Source organism: Saccoglossus kowalevskii, chromosome 18 (genome assembly GCF_978046115.1).
Source record: "Saccoglossus kowalevskii chromosome 18, keSacKowa6.1, whole genome shotgun sequence".
Taxonomy (NCBI): domain Eukaryota; kingdom Metazoa; phylum Hemichordata; class Enteropneusta; family Harrimaniidae; genus Saccoglossus; species Saccoglossus kowalevskii.
Window position 1 is genome coordinate 30,503,603 of NC_140658.1, and position 16,642 is coordinate 30,520,244.

Genomic DNA, 16,642 nt, shown 5'->3' on the forward strand with positions numbered 1-16,642 from the left:
ATTTATTTCCAAACAATGACCAGAACTTATTTGCGCTGTGAAATGATGAAGGTGGTCATGAAAAATTGACTTTATTTACCGTACACCGAGTCGCAGAAAAATAACACGACGAAAGACGCCATTTTGTATTTCAGAGTTCATAGCAAATTACGCGAGACCTATAATGTTGTACCACGTGACCGAAATCAGTAGATAAATTGCGTTTATGCAACTAGTTTTTATTATTAAACAAAAACCATACAATTATAAATACTGTATGTGATTGCTTTCTTGGAACAATGAGAATAACTGGTTATGGGAAGAGTGAGTTTTATTATTCCAGCACTGTATCACATGACCGCCAAACGAGATAACATATTCTGCGCCAGGGAGTGTGGGATGTCAATGGCTGCCGTTTTCTCGTAATTTGCTTGGTTTCCGCGGTAATTGTTTGAAAATATCACAAATTATTGCTTATTTATAAACACAAATTGCAAATGCAAACACAACTGTTATTCATCCAGCAATCAATTCACAATAAAGGTACGTCACACCATGGAACTATAAACCCTATAGTTCCATGGTTTATAGTTCCATGGTCACACCATCGTAATCGAAAGCAAAAGCGATTTAATTTAAGTTTACGTATGCCAGATTTCTGTTTTTAAATGGTGATAGATCCCGTAGCTCTATGTTTGACGTACAACAACAAAATTAAAAAGAAGACGTCCAAATGAAATTGTTAGGGCGAAATTCGATTGTAGGTCGCACCAAAGAGCTACGGAACCGCAGCTAATGGCCTCTGTGCGCGCTTCTGTGGAACGCCAGTCGAGCCGGTGAAAATTCGAGAAAACAACACAAACTCAACTTTGAAGTAATCTCGAACAACCGAATTTATATATGTTACACACGCAGGGCTAATCTTGCTACACTGTTCAGGGGAGTCTCAACAACCATCCCAAAGTACCGTTTTCTGCGAGTTTTTGGCATTTGTTTTCACCGCGATGGTTGCCAGGCGGTGAAAATGCCCGGAAGCCCGCCCCGAGGATATGACTGAACTAGTGCAAAATGTGTCCCTAGTGTCGATGACGTTAAAGTAACGTAAGTGAATCAATATAATTTAAAATAGCAATTGTATTTGGTGGTGTAATTGTCCGCCATTTATGTTCAGTCCAAAAGGACGCTGTTTCTTGGAAAGGTCGCGCGATTTCCGAGGGCGGAGCAACGTCACAGAACTTCCACCTTGCTAAGAAGCGCACTACTGTACCATGTATTTCTATTCTCATAACCATAACTCTTGGGATGGTTATTGAGACTCTCTTGAACAGTGTAACAAGATCAACATATATCAATTTGTTTTTTCAGGATTACTAGTACTTTAAAGTTGAGTTTGTGCTGTTTTTTCAAATTTAGCTATTTTCACCGGCTCATCGACCGGCGTTCAGCAGCAGCTCGCGCAGAGCCCATATAAATACATGATAGAATGGTACACGTCTTAGAAACGTGGAACGACTTGTGACGTAGCTCCATCCCGAGGATTGGGTCTGCGCGAGCTGCTTTGACGCCGGTCGAAAAGCCGGTGAAACAGGTGCAGTCAACGGAGCTGTTCGTGAAATATGTGTTCGCAAGAGATTTTCAGCGGGCAGGCATAATAAAACATCTCCAGTGGGAGGGCATTAAAAATAGGGTTTCTCAGAGGGGAATTCCAGTAGGAGAAGATTTTTATTCAGTGGGCAGGCAAGTTCCATTTTTAGATTGAGCGGGAAAGGGCAAAATGCAGAATTTTCCGCGGGCATCAGCAACCAAATTGCACGTGATCAATTTGACTGAACGCCACCGCCGATGACAATCGTCGCAAACAATACCTGTTTTTTGCAGTCCAGTGCACGTTAGTTTTTTTGTAGAGGGCAATCTTATTAAATAATCCTTCCTGGGTTTTCCTATATATATACCCTTTTTACCAAATTTTCAGCACTGTTACTGGCGTCACGGTTCGTATATGAAAAATAAGCAGCGCTTATTGCGGGAGGGGTTATATGCAAGACAGTATGAACTGGGTGGGAGAGAGTAGATACAACTGCGCGTCTAGAGGGCAGGCAAAACAAAAATGAGCGGGATAGGACAGTGGGTAGCAAAATTGATTGGGAAGAAGGCAGTGGTGAACAAAAACTGAGTGGGGAGAGGGCTGTGGGACCAAAAAAAGTGGGAGGGCAATTTAATTTGGTTGAGGGAGGGGAGTTGCGAACAGATTGACCTCTCCCCTCCAAATTAAATTAAGCCTTAATAATGTTCATAAATTAAGTTACTGTTGATCAAACATAAATACCAAACATTTTTGCAAATTTACTCGTTGACTGCACCTGAGTGAAAACAGCTAGGGTCGAGACAACGGCACAAACTCAACTACTAGTAATCCTGTACAACCAAGTTGACTTCACCTGGGTGAAAACAGCTAGGGTCGAGACAACGGCACAAACTCAACTACTAGTAATCCTGTACAACCAAGTTGACTGCACCTGAGTGAAAACAGCTAGGGTCGAGACAACGGCACAAACTCAACTACTAGTAATCCTGTACAACCAAGTTGACTTCACCTGAGTGAAAACAGCTAGGGTCGAGACAACGGAACAAACTCAACTACTAGTAATCCTGTACAACCAAGTTCACTGCACCTGGGTGAAAACAGCTAGGGTCGAGACAACGGAACAAACTCAACTACTAGTAATCCTGTACAACCAAGTTGACTGCACCTGGGTGAAAACAGCTAGGGTCGAGACAACGGAACAAACTCAACTACTAGTAATCCTGTACAACCAAGTTGACTGCACCTGAGTGAAAACAGCTAGGGTCGAGACAACGGCACAAACTCAACTACTAGTAATCCTGTACAACCAAGTTGACTTCACCTGAGTGAAAACAGCTAGGGTCGAGACAACGGAACAAACTCAACTACTAGTAATCCTGTACAACCAAGTTGACTGTACCTGGATAAAAACAGCTAGGGTCGAGACAACGGAACAAACTCAACTACTAGTAATCCTGTACAACCAAGTTGACTGCACCTGGGTGAAAACAGCTAGGGTCGAGACAACGGAACAAACTCAACTACTAGTAATCCTGTACAACCAAGTTGACTTCACCTGGGTGAAAACAGCTAGGGTCGAGACAACGGAACAAACTCAACTACTAGTAATCCTGTACAACCAAGTTGACTTCACCTGGGTGAAAACAGCTAGGGTCGAGACAACGGAACAAACTCAACTACTAATAATCCTGTACAACCAAGTTGACTGCACCTGGGTGAAAACAGCTAGGGTCGAGACAACGGAACAAACTCAACTACTAGTAATCCTGTACAACCAAGTTGACTGCACCTGAGTGAAAACAGCTAGGGTCGAGACAACGGAACAAACTCAACTACTAGTAATCCTGTACAACCAAGTTGACTGCACCTGGGTGAAAACAGCTGGGGTCGAGACAACGGAACAAACTCAACTACTAGTAATCCTGTACAACCAAGTTGACTTCACCTGGGTGAAAACAGCTAGGGTCGAGACAACGGAACAAACTCAACTACTAATAATCCTGTACAACCAAGTTGACTTCACCTGGGTGAAAACAGCTAGGGTCGAGACAACGGAACAAACTCAACTACTAGTAATCCTGTACAACCAAGTTGACTGCACCTGGGTGAAAACAGCTAGGGTCGAGACAACGGAACAAACTCAACTACTAGTAATCCTGTACAACCAAGTTGACTTCACCTGGGTGAAAACAGCTAGGGTCGAGACAACGGAACAAACTCAACTACTAATAATCCTGTACAACCAAGTTGACTGCACCTGGATGAAAACAGCTAGGGTCGAGACAACGGAACAAACTCAACTACTAGTGATCCTGTACAACCAAGTTGACTGCACCTGAGTGAAAACAGCTAGGGTCGAGGCAACGGAACAAACTCAACTACTAGTAATCCTGTACAACCAAGTTGACTGCACCTGGGTGAAAACAGCTAGGGTCGAGACAACGGAACAAACTCAACTACTAGTAATCCTGTACAACCAAGTTGACTGCACCTGGGTGAAAACAGCTAGGGTCGAGACAACGGAACAAACTCAACTACTAGTAATCCTGTACAACCAAGTTGACTGCACCTGGGTGAAAACAGCTGGGGTCGAGACAACGGAACAAACTCAACTACTAGTAATCCTGTACAACCAAGTTGACTTCACCTGGGTGAAAACAGCTAGGGTCGAGACAACGGAACAAACTCAACTACTAATAATCCTGTACAACCAAGTTGACTTCACCTGGGTGAAAACAGCTAGGGTCGAGACAACGGAACAAACTCAACTACTTGTAATCCTGTACAACCAAGTTGACTGCACCTGGGTGAAAACAGCTAGGGTCGAGACAACGGAACAAACTCAACTACTAGTAATCCTGTACAACCAAGTTGACTTCACCTGGGTGAAACCAGCTAGGGTCGAGACAACGGAACAAACTCAACTAATAATAATCCTGTACAACCAAGTTGACTGCACCTGGATGAAAACAGCTAGGGTCGAGACAACGGAACAAACTCAACTACTAGTGATCCTGTACAACCAAGTTGACTGCACCTGAGTGAAAACAGCTAGGGTCGAGACAACGGAACAAACTCAACTACTAGTAATCCTGTACAACCAAGTTGACTGCAACTGGGTGAAAACAGCTAGGGTCGAGACAACGGAACAAACTCAACTACTAGTAATCCTGTACAACCAAGTTGACTGCACCTGGGTGAAAACAGCTAGGGTCGAGACAACGGAACAAACTCAACTACTTGTAATCCTGTACAACCAAGTTGACTGCACCTGGGTGAAAACAGCTAGGGTCGAGACAACGGAACAAACTCAACTACTAGTAATCCTGTACAACCAAGTTGACTGCACCTGGGTGAAAACAGCTAGGGTCGAGACAACGGAACAAACTCAATTACTAGTAATCCTGTACAACCAAGTTGACTTCACCTGGGTGAAAACAGCTAGGGTCGAGACAATGGGACAAACTCAACTACTAGTAATCCTGTACAACCAAGTTGACTTCACCTGGGTGAAAACAGCTAGGGTCGAGACAATGGAACAAACTCAACTACTAGTAATCCTGTACAACCAAGTTGACTTCACCTGGGTGAAAACAGCTAGGGTCGAGACAACGGAACAAACTCAACTACTAGTAATCCTGTACAACCAAGTTGACTGTACCTGGGTGAAAACAGCTAGGGTCGAGACAACGGAACAAACTCAACTACTAGTAATCCTGTACAACCAAGTTGACTTCACCTGGGTGAAAACAGCTAGGGTCGAGACAACGGCACAAACTCAACTACTAGTAATCCTGTACAACCAAGTTGACTGCACCTGGGTGAAAACAGCTAGGGTCGAGACAACGGAACAAACTCAACTACTTGTAATCCTGTACAACCAAGTTGACTTCACCTGGGTGAAAACAGCTAGGGTCGAGACAACGACACAAACTCAACTACTAGTAATCCTGTACAACCAAGTTGACTGCACCTGGGTGAAAACAGCTAGGGTCGAGACAACGGAACAAACTCAACTACTAGTAATCCTGTACAACCAAGTTGACTGCACCTGGGTGAAAACAGCTAGGGTCGAGACAACGGAACAAACTCAACTACTAGTAATCCTGTACAACCAAGTTGACTTCACCTGGGTGAAAACAGCTAGGGTCGAGACAACGGAACAAACTCAACTACTAGTAATCCTGTACAACCAAGTTGACTGCACCTGGGTGAAAACAGCTAGGGTCGAGACAACGGAACAAACTCAACTACTAGTAATCCTGTACAACCAAGTTGACTTCACCTGGGTGAAAACAGCTAGGGTCGAGACAACGGCACAAACTCAACTACTAGTAATCATGTACAACCAAGTTGACTGCACCTGGGTGAAAACAGCTAGGGTCGAGACAACGGAACAAACTCAACTACTTGTAATCCTGTACAACCAAGTTGACTTCACCTGGGTGAAAACAGCTAGGGTCGAGACAACGACACAAACTCAACTACTAGTAATCCTGTACAACCAGGTTGACTGCACCTGGGTGAAAACAGCTAGGGTCGAGACAACGGAACAAACTCAACTACTAGTAATCCTGTACAACCAAGTTGACTTCACCTGGGTGAAAACAGCTAGGGTCGAGACAACGGCACAAACTCAACTACTAGTAATCCTGTACAACCAAGTTGACTTCACCTGGGTGAAAACAGCTAGGGTCGAGACAACGGAACAAACTCAACTACTAGTAATCCTGTACAACCAACTTGACTTCACCTGGGTGAAATCAGATAGGGTCGACACAACGGCACAAACTCAACTACTAGTAATCCTGTACAACCAAGTTGACTTCACCTGGGTGAAAACAGCTAGGGTCGAGACAACGGAACAAACTCAACTACTAGTAATCCCTTACAACCAAGTTGACTTCACCTGGGTGAAAACAGCTAGGGTCGAGACAACGGAACAAACTCAACTACTAGTAATCCTGTACAACCAAGTTGACTTCACCTGGGTGAAAACAGCTAGGGTCGAGACAACGGAACAAACTCAACTACTAGTAATCCTGTACAACCAAGTTGACTGCACCTGGGTGAAAACAGCTAGGGTCGAGACAACGGCACAAACTCAACTACTAGTAATCCTGTACAACCAAGTTGACTTCACCTGGGTGGAAACAGCTAGAGTCGAGACAACGGAACAAACTCAACTACTAGTAATCCTGTACAACCAAGTTGACTTCACCTGGGTGAAAACAGCTAGGGTCGAGACAACGGAACAAACTCAACTACTAGTGATCCTGTACAACCAAGTTGACTGCACCTGAGTGAAAACAGCTAGGGTCGAGACAACGGAACAAACTCAACTACTAGTAATCCTGTACAACCAAGTTGACTGCAACTGGGTGAAAACAGCTAGGGTCGAGACAACGGAACAAACTCAACTACTAGTAATCCTGTACAACCAAGTTGACTGCACCTGGGTGAAAACAGCTAGGGTCGAGACAACGGAACAAACTCAACTACTTGTAATCCTGTACAACCAAGTTGACTGCACCTGGGTGAAAACAGCTAGGGTCGAGACAACGGAACAAACTCAACTACTAGTAATCCTGTACAACCAAGTTGACTGCACCTGGGTGAAAACAGCTAGGGTCGAGACAACGGAACAAACTCAATTACTAGTAATCCTGTACAACCAAGTTGACTTCACCTGGGTGAAAACAGCTAGGGTCGAGACAATGGGACAAACTCAACTACTAGTAATCCTGTACAACCAAGTTGACTTCACCTGGGTGAAAACAGCTAGGGTCGAGACAATGGAACAAACTCAACTACTAGTAATCCTGTACAACCAAGTTGACTTCACCTGGGTGAAAACAGCTAGGGTCGAGACAACGACACAAACTCAACTACTAGTAATCCTGTACAACCAAGTTGACTGCACCTGGGTGAAAACAGCTAGGGTCGAGACAACGGAACAAACTCAACTACTAGTAATCCTGTACAACCAAGTTGACTGCACCTGGGTGAAAACAGCTAGGGTCGAGACAACGGAACAAACTCAACTACTAGTAATCCTGTACAACCAAGTTGACTTCACCTGGGTGAAAACAGCTAGGGTCGAGACAACGGCACAAACTCAACTACTAGTAATCATGTACAACCAAGTTGACTGCACCTGGGTGAAAACAGCTAGGGTCGAGACAACGGAACAAACTCAACTACTTGTAATCCTGTACAACCAAGTTGACTTCACCTGGGTGAAAACAGCTAGGGTCGAGACAACGACACAAACTCAACTACTAGTAAACCTGTACAACCAAGTTGACTGCACCTGGGTGAAAACAGCTAGGGTCGAGACAACGGAACAAACTCAACTACTAGTAATCCTGTACAACCAAGTTGACTTCACCTGGGTGAAAACAGCTAGGGTCGAGACAACGGCACAAACTCAACTACTAGTAATCCTGTACAACCAAGTTGACTTCACCTGGGTGAAAACAGCTAGGGTCGAGACAACGGAACAAACTCAACTACTAGTAATCCTGTACAACCAACTTGACTTCACCTGGGTGAAATCAGATAGGGTCGACACAACGGCACAAACTCAACTACTAGTAATCCTGTACAACCAAGTTGACTTCACCTGGGTGAAAACAGCTAGGGTCGAGACAACGGAACAAACTCAACTACTAGTAATCCCTTACAACCAAGTTGACTTCACCTGGGTGAAAACAGCTAGGGTCGAGACAACGGAACAAACTCAACTACTAGTAATCCTGTACAACCAAGTTGACTTCACCTGGGTGAAAACAGCTAGGGTCGAGACAACGGAACAAACTCAACTACTAGTAATCCTGTACAACCAAGTTGACTGCACCTGGGTGAAAACAGCTAGGGTCGAGACAACGGCACAAACTCAACTACTAGTAATCCTGTACAACCAAGTTGACTTCACCTGGGTGGAAACAGCTAGAGTCGAGACAACGGAACAAACTCAACTACTAGTAATCCTGTACAACCAAGTTGACTTCACCTGGGTGAAAACAGCTAGGGTCGAGACAACGGAACAAACTCAACTACTAGTGATCCTGTACAACCAAGTTGACTGCACCTGAGTGAAAACAGCTAGGGTCGAGACAACGGAACAAACTCAACTACTAGTAATCCTGTACAACCAAGTTGACTGCAACTGGGTGAAAACAGCTAGGGTCGAGACAACGGAACAAACTCAACTACTAGTAATCCTGTACAACCAAGTTGACTGCACCTGGGTGAAAACAGCTAGGGTCGAGACAACGGAACAAACTCAACTACTTGTAATCCTGTACAACCAAGTTGACTGCACCTGGGTGAAAACAGCTAGGGTCGAGACAACGGAACAAACTCAACTACTAGTAATCCTGTACAACCAAGTTGACTGCACCTGGGTGAAAACAGCTAGGGTCGAGACAACGGAACAAACTCAATTACTAGTAATCCTGTACAACCAAGTTGACTTCACCTGGGTGAAAACAGCTAGGGTCGAGACAATGGGACAAACTCAACTACTAGTAATCCTGTACAACCAAGTTGACTTCACCTGGGTGAAAACAGCTAGGGTCGAGACAACGGAACAAACTCAACTACTTGTAGTCCTGTACAACCAAGTTGACTGCACCTGGGTGAAAACAGCTAGGGTCGAGACAACGGAACAAACTCAACTACTAGTAATCCTGTACAACCAAGTTGACTGCACCTGGGTGAAAACAGCTAGGGTCGAGACAACGGAACAAACTCAATTACTAGTAATCCTGTACAACCAAGTTGACTTCACCTGGGTGAAAACAGCTAGGGTCGAGACAATGGGACAAACTCAACTACTAGTAATCCTGTACAACCAAGTTGACTGCACCTGGGTGAAAACAGCTAGGGTCGAGACAACGGAACAAACTCAACTACTAGTAATCCTGTACAACCAAGTTGATTTCACCTGGGTGAAAACAGCTAGGGTCGAGACAACGGCACAAACTCAACTACTAGTAATCATGTACAACCAAGTTGACTGCACCTGGGTGAAAACAGCTAGGGTCGAGACAACGGAACAAACTCAACTACTTGTAATCCTGTACAACCAAGTTGACTTCACCTGGGTGAAAACAGCTAGGGTCGAGACAACGACACAAACTCAACTACTAGTAAACCTGTACAACCAAGTTGACTGCACCTGGGTGAAAACAGCTAGGGTCGAGACAACGGAACAAACTCAACTACTAGTAATCCTGTACAACCAAGTTGACTTCACCTGGGTGAAAACAGCTAGGGTCGAGACAACGGCACAAACTCAACTACTAGTAATCCTGTACAACCAAGTTGACTTCACCTGGGTGGAAACAGCTAGAGTCGAGACAACGGAACAAACTCAACTACTAGTAATCCTGTACAACCAAGTTGACTTCACCTGGGTGAAAACAGCTAGGGTCGAGACAACGGAACAAACTCAACTACTAGTGATCCTGTACAACCAAGTTGACTGCACCTGAGTGAAAACAGCTAGGGTCGAGACAACGGAACAAACTCAACTACTAGTAATCCTGTACAACCAAGTTGACTGCAACTGGGTGAAAACAGCTAGGGTCGAGACAACGGAACAAACTCAACTACTAGTAATCCTGTACAACCAAGTTGACTGCACCTGGGTGAAAACAGCTAGGGTCGAGACAACGGAACAAACTCAACTACTTGTAATCCTGTACAACCAAGTTGACTGCACCTGGGTGAAAACAGCTAGGGTCGAGACAACGGAACAAACTCAACTACTAGTAATCCTGTACAACCAAGTTGACTGCACCTGGGTGAAAACAGCTAGGGTCGAGACAACGGAACAAACTCAATTACTAGTAATCCTGTACAACCAAGTTGACTTCACCTGGGTGAAAACAGCTAGGGTCGAGACAATGGGACAAACTCAACTACTAGTAATCCTGTACAACCAAGTTGACTTCACCTGGGTGAAAACAGCTAGGGTCGAGACAACGGAACAAACTCAACTACTTGTAATCCTGTACAACCAAGTTGACTGCACCTGGGTGAAAACAGCTAGGGTCGAGACAACGGAACAAACTCAACTACTAGTAATCCTGTACAACCAAGTTGACTGCACCTGGGTGAAAACAGCTAGGGTCGAGACAACGGAACAAACTCAATTACTAGTAATCCTGTACAACCAAGTTGACTTCACCTGGGTGAAAACAGCTAGGGTCGAGACAATGGGACAAACTCAACTACTAGTAATCCTGTACAACCAAGTTGACTGCACCTGGGTGAAAACAGCTAGGGTCGAGACAACGGAACAAACTCAACTACTAGTAATCCTGTACAACCAAGTTGATTTCACCTGGGTGAAAACAGCTAGGGTCGAGACAACGGCACAAACTCAACTACTAGTAATCATGTACAACCAAGTTGACTGCACCTGGGTGAAAACAGCTAGGGTCGAGACAACGGAACAAACTCAACTACTTGTAATCCTGTACAACCAAGTTGACTTCACCTGGGTGAAAACAGCTAGGGTCGAGACAACGACACAAACTCAACTACTAGTAAACCTGTACAACCAAGTTGACTGCACCTGGGTGAAAACAGCTAGGGTCGAGACAACGGAACAAACTCAACTACTAGTAATCCTGTACAACCAAGTTGACTTCACCTGGGTGAAAACAGCTAGGGTCGAGACAACGGCACAAACTCAACTACTAGTAATCCTGTACAACCAAGTTGACTTCACCTGGGTGAAAACAGCTAGGGTCGAGACAACGGAACAAACTCAACTACTAGTAATCCTGTACAACCAACTTGACTTCACCTGGGTGAAATCAGATAGGGTCGACACAACGGCACAAACTCAACTACTAGTAATCCTGTACAACCAAGTTGACTTCACCTGGGTGAAAACAGCTAGGGTCGAGACAACGGAACAAACTCAACTACTAGTAATCCCTTACAACCAAGTTGACTTCACCTGGGTGAAAACAGCTAGGGTCGAGACAACGGAACAAACTCAACTACTAGTAATCCTGTACAACCAAGTTGACTTCACCTGGGTGAAAACAGCTAGGGTCGAGACAACGGAACAAACTCAACTACTAGTAATCCTGTACAACCAAGTTGACTGCACCTGGGTGAAAACAGCTAGGGTCGAGACAATGGCACAAACTCAACTACTAGTAATCCTGTACAACCAAGTTGACTTCACCTGGGTGGAAACAGCTAGAGTCGAGACAACGGAACAAACTCAACTACTAGTAATCCTGTACAACCAAGTTGACTTCACCTGGGTGAAAACAGCTAGGGTCGAGACAACGGAACAAACTCAACTACTAGTGATCCTGTACAACCAAGTTGACTGCACCTGAGTGAAAACAGCTAGGGTCGAGACAACGGAACAAACTCAACTACTAGTAATCCTGTACAACCAAGTTGACTGCAACTGGGTGAAAACAGCTAGGGTCGAGACAACGGAACAAACTCAACTACTAGTAATCCTGTACAACCAAGTTGACTGCACCTGGGTGAAAACAGCTAGGGTCGAGACAACGGAACAAACTCAACTACTTGTAATCCTGTACAACCAAGTTGACTGCACCTGGGTGAAAACAGCTAGGGTCGAGACAACGGAACAAACTCAACTACTAGTAATCCTGTACAACCAAGTTGACTGCACCTGGGTGAAAACAGCTAGGGTCGAGACAACGGAACAAACTCAATTACTAGTAATCCTGTACAACCAAGTTGACTTCACCTGGGTGAAAACAGCTAGGGTCGAGACAATGGGACAAACTCAACTACTAGTAATCCTGTACAACCAAGTTGACTTCACCTGGGTGAAAACAGCTAGGGTCGAGACAATGGAACAAACTCAACTACTAGTAATCCTGTACAACCAAGTTGACTTCACCTGGGTGAAAACAGCTAGGGTCGAGACAACGACACAAACTCAACTACTAGTAATCCTGTACAACCAAGTTGACTGCACCTGGGTGAAAACAGCTAGGGTCGAGACAACGGAACAAACTCAACTACTAGTAATCCTGTACAACCAAGTTGACTGCACCTGGGTGAAAACAGCTAGGGTCGAGACAACGGAACAAACTCAACTACTAGTAATCCTGTACAACCAAGTTGACTTCACCTGGGTGAAAACAGCTAGGGTCGAGACAACGGAACAAACTCAACTACTAGTAATCCTGTACAACCAAGTTGACTGCACCTGGGTGAAAACAGCTAGGGTCGAGACAACGGAACAAACTCAACTACTAGTAATCCTGTACAACCAAGTTGACTTCACCTGGGTGAAAACAGCTAGGGTCGAGACAACGGCACAAACTCAACTACTAGTAATCATGTACAACCAAGTTGACTGCACCTGGGTGAAAACAGCTAGGGTCGAGACAACGGAACAAACTCAACTACTTGTAATCCTGTACAACCAAGTTGACTTCACCTGGGTGAAAACAGCTAGGGTCGAGACAACGACACAAACTCAACTACTAGTAATCCTGTACAACCAAGTTGACTGCACCTGGGTGAAAACAGCTAGGGTCGAGACAACGGAACAAACTCAACTACTAGTAATCCTGTACAACCAAGTTGACTTCACCTGGGTGAAAACAGCTAGGGTCGAGACAACGGCACAAACTCAACTACTAGTAATCCTGTACAACCAAGTTGACTTCACCTGGGTGAAAACAGCTAGGGTCGAGACAACGGAACAAACTCAACTACTAGTAATCCTGTACAACCAACTTGACTTCACCTGGGTGAAATCAGATAGGGTCGACACAACGGCACAAACTCAATTACTAGTAATCCTGTACAACCAAGTTGACTTCACCTGGGTGAAAACAGCTAGGGTCGAGACAACGGAACAAACTCAACTACTAGTAATCCTGTACAACCAAGTTGACTTCACCTGGGTGAAAACAGCTAGGGTCGAGACAACGGAACAAACTCAACTACTAGTAATCCTGTACAACCAAGTTGACTTCACCTGGGTGAAAACAGCTAGGGTCGAGACAACGGAACAAACTCAACTACTAGTAATCCTGTACAACCAAGTTGACTGCACCTGGGTGAAAACAGCTAGGATCGAGACAACGGCACAAACTCAACTACTAGTAATCCTGTACAACCAAGTTGACTTCACCTGGGTGGAAACAGCTAGAGTCGAGACAACGGAACAAACTCAACTACTAGTAATCCTGTACAACCAAGTTGACTTCACCTGGGTGAAAACAGCTAGGGTCGAGACAACGGAACAAACTCAACTACTAGTAATCCTGTACAACCAAGTTGACTTCACCTGGGTGAAAACAGCTAGGGTCGAGACAACGGAACAAACTCAACTACTAGTAATCCTGTACATCCAAGTTGACTGCACCTGGGTGAAAACAGCTAGGGTCGAGACAACGGAACAAACTCAACTACTAGTAATCCTGTACAACCAAGTTGACTGCACCTGGGTGAAAACAGCTAGGGTCGAGACAACGGAACAAACTCAACTACTAGTAATCCTGTACAACCAAAGTTATGTTGCACATGTAGGGGTAATCTTTTTATTTTACATTATTCCTAGGGGTCTGAACAACTATCCCAAAGTATCGCTTTCTGAGATTTTTCTGCCTTTGTTTTCACCCGGGGTGGTTGCCAGGCGGTGAAAATGCCCGGATGTCCGCTCCCGAGAATACACAGTTGACTGTTCAATACATAACATGTTATTTTAGCCACCAAGCAACTTATATACAGGTTGTTTTAAGCACCCCATGAAAAGCATCCAGTTTGCACATTCATTGTAAAACGTTTCTCCAGCAAAATGCAATGTTTTTAATTACCTACAAGGTAAGTCAACAAATGATTTGCCAATATTTTTTTGCCGGTCAACAATAAGAAGACAAAGATCATCAAAATAAGCACAAAGAAAGATGATGCTGTTGACCTAGAAGAGATTGACATAGAAGATGTGCATGAATTTACATATTTGGGTGCAATTGTAAGCAAGGAAGGTGGTGAAAATATAAATCAAATTGCATCTGTACCAGGGGTCTCATTCCGTCTTTGAACCAAGTCTGAGCAAAATCGGTCCGCTCAGGCATCTCCGAGAAATGATGATGGGCACACCCAAAAAACTAGATTTTACTAGATATTGACATTCAAAATGGCCGCCAGGCAGCCATATTTGATCAAATCAGGAAATAAATCCATGTGAATATGTATACCTCACTATGTCTTTGTACCTAATATCATTAAAAATCAGTCAAGGCATCTCTGAGAAATATCAATGGACAAACAAAAGCCATGATTAACAATCAAAATGGTTGCCAGTCAAAAAAGGAAAACAAAGTGCATCTGTATGGGTGACCTTTGTCTTTGTAACAAGTCTCGACAGAATCGGTCAAGCTATCTCCGAGAAATGACGATAGACCAAATTTGACTGAATTGTGGCATTAAAAATGACCGCCAGTCGGTCATATTTGATCGAATCGGAAAATAAATTGACGTGCCCATGTATGGTTGACCACTATGTCTTTTTACCAAGTTTCAAAAAAATCTGTCCAGTCATCTCTGAGAAATCACTCCGGACGGACTGACTGACTGACTGACTGACTGGCGAAGACGAAACTACAAGCCCCCTTCAAGTTCCGAACTTCGTCCTGGTGGGGCCAATAAAGCACTGCAAATATTCTGGCCAAACATCATCTCAATAGATGAACTTCACAATCACATGAATACACCAAGGATAAGTCAAGAGGTCGGACAAAGAAGATGGAAATAAATAGGACATGTTACGAGAAAGCCATGAGTAATCGCCATTGTATGATTGCTTTGACATGGCATCCAGATGGAAAAAAGGAAGGTGGGCAGGCCTAACACAACACGGAAGAGAACAGTGGAAAAGCAGAGAAAGTTGGGTGGATGGAAAACTTAGAATGAGGTCAGGGGAAGTGCACAAGACAGACAGAATGAAAACTGGACAAGCGTTATGGTCTTATGTGCCAGGAGGCACAAACATAACAGATAGATAAATATAGATTGTCTTACAGTTTTAACTGTAGATATCATGAAAATATAAAGAAGTTCATTTTATTCTGATAATTGATAAAACATGGACAAGCAAAACAAAAAAAATGACAAATTACTGACACAAAAAATGCACTTTAAACAACAATTATAGCTGTTTTTGCCTTGCAGAAACAACTTATATAGTTGTTTTTTGACCTACGCATTTCGGAGCACTTTACTGATTGGATAAAAGTAATGCCTGTATTGTACTTCGTTATTGTATAATTCTCTGAAAACTTCTGATACAAATATATAGTCTATGGTTATGCTTAAAGATTACGGTGTTGTTATTGAGACCAAATAATCATAACCTCATTTATATTTAAATTTTGATTATTCGAAACTAATTAGTACGTTAATTAATATTGATTTCCACAATGAATGTTCTAATTTCCACAGTTCGTTGCACACCCCAACTGCCAACAACTTCTAGTGGAACAGTGGTACCAACATTTACCTGGATGGAGAACCAAGGGCACATTCGGGAAGTATTTCTACTCTGGGCTTATGATGGCGTCCTTTCCAATAATCTCGCTGTGTTACACTTTTGCACCGCAAAGAATGCCGGGTAAATTATTGACGATTCCGTATGTCAGATTTATTATGCACGTGATGTTGCTCGTTGTGTTTCTCCTAATTTTGGCTTTGCATATATTCAAGTTCAACGTGGTGGATGAATACACAGATGCTTCGGACCAATGTGTCAAACGTGTCATCGTTCCAGTTACAATATACGGTGACTATGTCATCATCCTCTGGATAACAGGTGCGAATTTTATTGTAAATACACAAAACTATATCACCCCCATCCCCATCATCATCACTAGCGCGTATTTGTATGTTATATTATAAAAATATGTTTGCTGAAATTACGACCTGCGCTAATGTGAATGCGCGTTGAATTACCGGCAATTATTTTTAATTAGAAGTATATGCACAATTTATTTCGTTATTTCATTGAATCTGACTGTATATTTTGCTAAGGAAAGAACTTTTTTTTTA

At 43.6% G+C, this 16,642-nt stretch overlaps 1 pseudogene; it reads left to right on the forward strand.

Moving 5' to 3' along the window:
* LOC144360000 (short transient receptor potential channel 4-like) overlaps positions 1-16,642 on the forward strand; it is a 41,913-nt pseudogene that overhangs the window by 13,458 nt on the left and 11,813 nt on the right.